Raw genomic sequence first — 6,970 nt, forward strand, 5'->3', positions numbered from 1 at the left:
TGTAGATGGTGACATTATAAAATTAAAATTGTTCCCTTTCTCATTAAGAGGAAGAGCTAAAGATTGGTTGCTGTCTCTGCCTAAGAATAGTATTGATTCATGGACTAAATGCAAGGATGCTTTTATTGGTAGATATTATCCCCCTGCTAAAATTATATCTTTGAGGAGTAGCATAATGAATTTTAAACAATTAGATACTGAACATGTTGCACAAGCATGGGAAAGAATGAAATCTCTGGTTAAAAATTGCCCAACCCATGGACTGACTACTTGGATGATCATCCAAACCTTCTATGCAGGACTAAATTTTTCTTCGCGGAATTTATTGGATTCAGCTGCTGGAGGTACCTTTATGTCCATCACTCTTGGTGAAGCAACAAAGCTTCTTGATAATATGATGATCAACTACTCTGAATGGCACACGGAAAGAGCTCCACAAGGTAAGAAGGTAAATTCTGTCGAAGAAACCTCTTCCTTGAGTGATAAGATTGATGCTATTATGTCTATGCTTGTGAATGATAGGACTAATGTTGATCCTAATAATGTTCCGTTAGCATCATTGGTTGCCCAAGAAGGACATGTTGATGTAAACTTCATTAAAAATAATAATTTCAACAACAATGCTTATCGGAACAATTCTAGTAATAACTATAGGCCATATCCTTATAATAATGGTAACGGTTATGCTAATTCTTATGGGAATTCTTACAATAATAATAGGAACACACCCCCTGGACTTGAAGCCATGCTTAAAGAATTTATTAGTACACAAACTGCTTTTAACAAATCTGTTGAAGAAAAGCTTGGGAAAATTGATATACTTGCTTCTAAAGTCGATAGTCTTGCTGCTGATGTAGATCTTTTGAAATCGAAAGTTATGCCTAATAGGGATATTGAAAATAAAATTGCTACTACAGCAAATGCCATCCAAGTTAGAATTAATGAGAATATAAGATTGATGGCTGAACTGCGTGCTAGGTGGGATAGAGAAGAAAATGAAAAACTAGCTAAAGAGAAGAATGTAGCTAAAGTTTGGACTATTACCACCACTAGTAATGCTAATGCTACACATGTTGCTGCACCTCCTACTATTAATAATAAAAGAATTGGTGTTGGCAATGTTTCCACTTCTAATGCAAAGCGCGAGAAACTGCCTGAAACTGCTAAAACTGCTGAAACTGCCTGTGATAAAGCTGCTGAAATTTTTTCCAACATTGGGGATGATGATCCCATTGCTTTAGATTATAATGGTTTGAATTTTGATGATTGCCACATCTCTGAAGTTATAAAGTTCTTGCAAAAACTTGCTAAAAGTCCTAATGCTAGTGCTATAAATTTGGCTTTCACGCAACATATTACAAATGCTCTCATAAAAGCTAGAGAAGAGAAACTAGAGCGCGAAGCCTCTATTCCTAGAAAGCTAGAGGATGGTTGGGAGCCCATCATTAAGATGAAGGTTAAAGATTTTGATTGTAATGCTTTATGTGATCTTGGTGCAAGTATTTCTGTTATACCTAAGAAAATTTATAATATGCTTGACTTGCCACCGCTGAAAAATTGTTATTTGGATGTTAATCTTGCTGATCATTCTACAAAGAAACCTTTGGGGAAAGTTGATAATGTTCGCATTACCGTTAACAATAACCTTGTCCCCGTTGATTTTTTTGTCTTGGATATTGAATGCAATGCATCTTGTCCCATTATATTGGGAAGACCTTTTCTTCGAACTGTTGGTGCTACCATTGATATGAAGGAAGGTAATATAAAATATCAATTTCCTCTCAAGAAAGGTATGGAACACTTCCCTAGAAAGAGAATGAAGTTACCTTTTGATTCTATTATTAGAACAAATTATGATGTTGACACTTCGTCTCTTGATAATACTTGATACACACTTTCTGCGCCTAGCTGAAAGACGTTAAAGAAAAGCGCTTATGGGAGACAACCCATGGTTTTTACTACAGTACTTTGTTTCTATTTTGTGTCTTGGAAGTTGTTTACTATTGTAGCAACCTCTCCTTATCTTAGTTTAGTGTTTTGTTGTGCCAAGTAAAGTCGTTGATAGTAAAGTTCATACTAGATTTGGATTACTGCGCAGAAACAGATTTCTTTGCTGTCACGAATCTGGGCTGTTTTCTCTGTAGGTAACTCAGAAAATTATGCCAATTTACGTGAGTGATCCTCAGATATGTACGCAACTTTCATTCAATTTGAGCATTTTCATTTGAGCAAGTCTGGTGCCTCGATAAAATTCGTCAATACTAACTGTTCTGTTTTGACAGATTCTGCATTTTATTTCGCATTGCCTCTTTTGCTATGTTGGATGAATTTCTTTGATCCATTAATGTCCAGTAGCTTTATGCAATGTCCAGAAGTGTTAAGAATGATTATGTCACCTCTGAACATGTTAATTTTTATTGTCACTAACCCTCTAATGAGTTGTTCTAAGTTTGGTGTGGAGGAAGTTTTCAAGGATCAAGAGAGGAGTATGATGCAACATGATCAAGGAGAGTGAAAGCTCTAAGCTTGGGGATGCCCCGGTGGTTCAACCCTGCATATTCTAAGAAGACTCAAGCGTCTAAGCTTGGGGATGCCCAAGGCATCCCCTTCTTCATCGACAACATTATCAGGTTCCTCCCCTGAAACTATATTTTTATTCCATCACATCTTATGTGCTTTGCTTGGAGCGTCGGTTTGTTTTTGTTTTTGTTTTGTTTGAATAAAATGGATCCTAGCATTCACTTTGTGGGAGAGAGACATGCTCCGCTGTAGCATATGGACAAGTATGTCCTTAGTTTCTACTCATAGTATTCATGGCGAAGTTTCTCCTTCGTTAAATTGTTATATGGTTGGAATTGGAAAATGATACATGTAGTAAATTGCTATAATGTCTTGGATAATGTGATACTTGGCAATTGTTGTGCTCATGTTTAAGCTCTTGCATCATATGCTTTGCACCCATTAATGAAGAAATACATAGAGCATGCTAAAATTTGGTTTGCATATTTGGTCTCTCTAAGGTCTAGATAATTTCTAGTATTGAGTTTGAACAACAAGGAAGACGGTGTAGAGTCTTATAATGTTTACAATATGTCTTTTATGTGAGTTTTGCTGCACCGGTTCATCCTTGTGTTTGTTTCAAATAACCTTGCTAGCCTAAAACTTGTATCGAGAGGGAATACTTCTCATGCATCCAAAATCCTTGAGCCAACCACTATGCCATTTGTGTCCACCATACCTACCTACTACATGGTATTTCTCCGCCATTCCAAAGTAAATTGCTTGAGTGCTACCTTTAAAATTCCATCATTCACCTTTGCAATATATAGCTCATGGGACAAATAGCTTAAAAACTATTGTGGTATTGAATATGTACTTATGCACTTTATCTCTTATTAAGTTGCTTGTTGTGCGATAACCATGTTCACTGGGGACGCCATCAACTACTCTTTGTTGAATTTCATGTGAGTTGCTATGCATGTTCATCTTGTCTGAAGTAAGAGAGATCTACCACCTTATGGTTAAGCATGCATATTGTTAGAGAAGAACATTGGGCCGCTAACTAAAGCCATGATCCATGGTGGAAGTTTCAGTTTTGGATATATATCCTCAATCTCATATGAGAAAATTATTAATTGTTGTTACATGCTTATGCATAAAAGAGGAGTCCATTATCTGTTGTCTATGTTGTCCCGGTATGGATGTCTAAGTTGAGAATAATCAATAGCGAGAAATCCAATGCGAGCTTTCTCCTTAGACCTTTGTACAGGCGGCATAGAGGTACCCCTTTGTGACACTTGGTTAAAACATGTGCATTGTGATGATTCGGTAGTCCAAGCTAATTAGGACAAGGTGCGGGCACTATTAGTATACTATGCATGAGGCTTGCAACTTGTAAGATATAATTTACATGATACATATGCTTTATTACTACCGTTGACAAAATTGTTTCATGTTTTCAAAATCAAAGCTCTAGCACAAATATAGCAATCGATGCTTTTCCTCTATGGAGGACCATTCTTTTACTTCCATTGTTGAGTCAGTTCACCTATTTCTCTCCACCTCAAGAAGCAAACACTTGTGTGAACTGTGCATTGATTCCTACATACTTGCATATTGCACTTATTATATTACTCTATGTTGACAATATCCATGAGATATACATGTTATAAGTTGAAAGCAACCGCTGAAACTTAATCTTCCTTTGTGTTGCTTCAATGCTTTTACTATGAATTATTGCTTTATGAGTTAACTCTTATGCAAGACTTATTGATGCTTGTCTTGAAGTACTATTCATGAAAAGTCTTTGCTATATGATTCACTTGTTTACTCATGTCATATACATTGTTTTGATCGCTGCATTCACTACATATGCTTTACAAATAGTATGATCAAGGTTATGATGGCATGTCACTCCAGAAATTATCTTTGTTATCGTTTTACCTGCTCGGGACGAGCAGAACTAAGCTTGGGGATGCTGATACGTCTCCGACGTATCGATAATTTCTTATGTTCCATGCCACATTATTGATGATATCTACATGTTTTATGCACACTTTATGTCATATTCGTGCATTTTCTGGAACTAACCTATTAACAAGATGCCGAAGTGCCAGTTGCTGTTTTCTGCTATTTTTGGTTTCAGAAATCCTAGTAACGAAATATTCTCGGAATTGGACGAAATCAACGCCCAGGGTCCTATTTTGCCACGAAGCTTCCAGAAGACCGAAGAGGAGACGAAGTGGGGCCACGAGGTGGCGACACCCTAGGGCGGCGCGCCCCCCCTTGGTCGCGCGGCCCTATGGTGTGGGCCCCTCGTGCCGCCTCCTGACCTGCCCTTCCGCCTACTTAAAGCCTCCGTCGTGAAACCCCCAGTACCGAGAGCCACGATACGGAAAACCTTCCAGAGACGCCGCCGCCGCCAATCCCATCTCGGGGGATTCAGGAGATCGCCTCCGGCACCCTGCCGGAGAGGGGAATCATCTCCCGGAGGACTCTACGCCGCCATGGTCGCCTCCGGAGTGATGTGTGAGTAGTCTACCCCTGGACTATGGGTCCATAGCAGTAGCTAGATGGTTGTCTTCTCCCCATTGTGCTTCATTGTCGGATCTTGTGAGCTGCCTAACATGATCAAGATCATCTATCTGTAATTCTATATGTTGTGTTTGTTGGGATCCGATGAATAGAGAATACTTGTTATGTTGATTATCAAAGTTATGTCTATGTGTTGTTTATGATCTTGCATGCTCTCCGTTACTCGTAGATGCTCTGGCCAAGTAGATGCTTGTAACTCCAAGAGGGAGTATTTATGCTTGATAGTGGGTTCATGTCTCCATGAATCAGGGGAAGTGACAGAAATCTCTAAGATTATGGATGTGCTGTTGCCACTAGGGATAAAACATTAGTGCTATGTTCGAGGATATAGTCACTGATTACATTACGCGCAATACTTAATGCAATTGTCTGTTGTTAGCAACTTAATACCTTTGGAGGGGTTCGGATGATAACCTGAAGGTGGACTTTTTAGGCATAGATGCATGCTGGATAGCGGTCTATGTACTTTGTCGTAATGCCCAATTAAATCTCACAATACTCATCATAATATGTATGTGCATGGTCATGCCCTCTTTATTTGTCAATTGCCCAACTGTAATTTGTTCACCCAACATGCTGTTTATCTTATGGGAGAGACACCTCTAGTGAACTGTGGACCCCGGTCCAATTCTCTATCTTGAAATACAATCTCTTGCCAATCTTTGTTCTACTGTTTTCTGCAAACAATCATCATCCACACTATACATCTAATCCTTTGTTACAGCAAGCCGGTGAGATTGACAACCTCACTGTTTCGTTGGGGCAAAGTACTTTGGTTGTGTTGTGCAGGTTCCACGTTGGCGCCGGAATCCCTGGTGTTGCGCCGCACTACATCCCGCCGCCATCAACCTTCAACGTGCTTCTTGGCTCCTACTGGTTCGATAAACCTTGGTTTCATACTGAGGGAAAACTTGCCGCTGTACGCATCACACCTTCCTCTTGGGGTTCCCAACGGACGCGTGTTGTACGCGTATCAGCGATGAAGAGTCCTCCGGGAGATGATTCCCCTCTCCGGCAGGGTGCCGGAGGTGATCTCCTGAATCCCCCGAGATGGGATTGGCGGCGGCTGCATCTCTGGAAGGTTTTCCGTATCGTGGCTCTCGGTACTGGGGGTTTCGCGACGAAGGCTTTAAATAGGCAGAAGGGTAGGTCAGGGGGCGTCACAGGGGCCCCACACAACAGGCCGGCTGTCAACACCCGGATTTTTAAGTCCGAGTGCCTATTATGTCATACATCGCAATCCCAGGAATATTGTTGTTGCGAGGCATAATAGTTAAGTATCACAGTCATCATTCATTACAAACCATAAGTCTTACAAATTGGAATCACATGATCCATATTACACGAATAGTTGATCTATGGATCAACGAACAAACACAAGTTCATAGTTCAACATAGCGAAAGCGTAAGATACAAGGACTCTCTAGTCCACAGGCCAACGCTTGACGTCGGAAGGCGCTTAGTTCTCGCAGGCGTCCTGCTGGTCATCTCCTTGTTCATCTTCATACTCTGGCCATTTGAATAGCCAGGGACAAAGCCGTGAGTACGTTGAGTACTCGCAAACTAATACTAAAGTAAGTGCTAGACATTCTAGTATGGTTTGCTAAGCTCTAGTTTATTTGCATAAAGCTAGTTTTATTTCACAAGGTTTTGAGAAAAGCTTACTCAAGTGCTAACTAACTCAAGTGGGAACATTAGTGTCATTCCCACCATTCAAGTGGTGATTTCAATTCAATCCACCACAAGTCATTTCACCATCACCTTTCAACATCATTTTCAAAGATATGACATCGGAAACTGTATGGCCTTTCCAACCGTCCGTAACCGTGGACGCGGCTATTCGAATAGGTTTACACTCTGCAGAGGTTGCACACTT

Source organism: Lolium perenne, chromosome 2 (genome assembly GCF_019359855.2).
Source record: "Lolium perenne isolate Kyuss_39 chromosome 2, Kyuss_2.0, whole genome shotgun sequence".
Taxonomy (NCBI): Eukaryota; Viridiplantae; Streptophyta; class Magnoliopsida; order Poales; family Poaceae; genus Lolium; species Lolium perenne.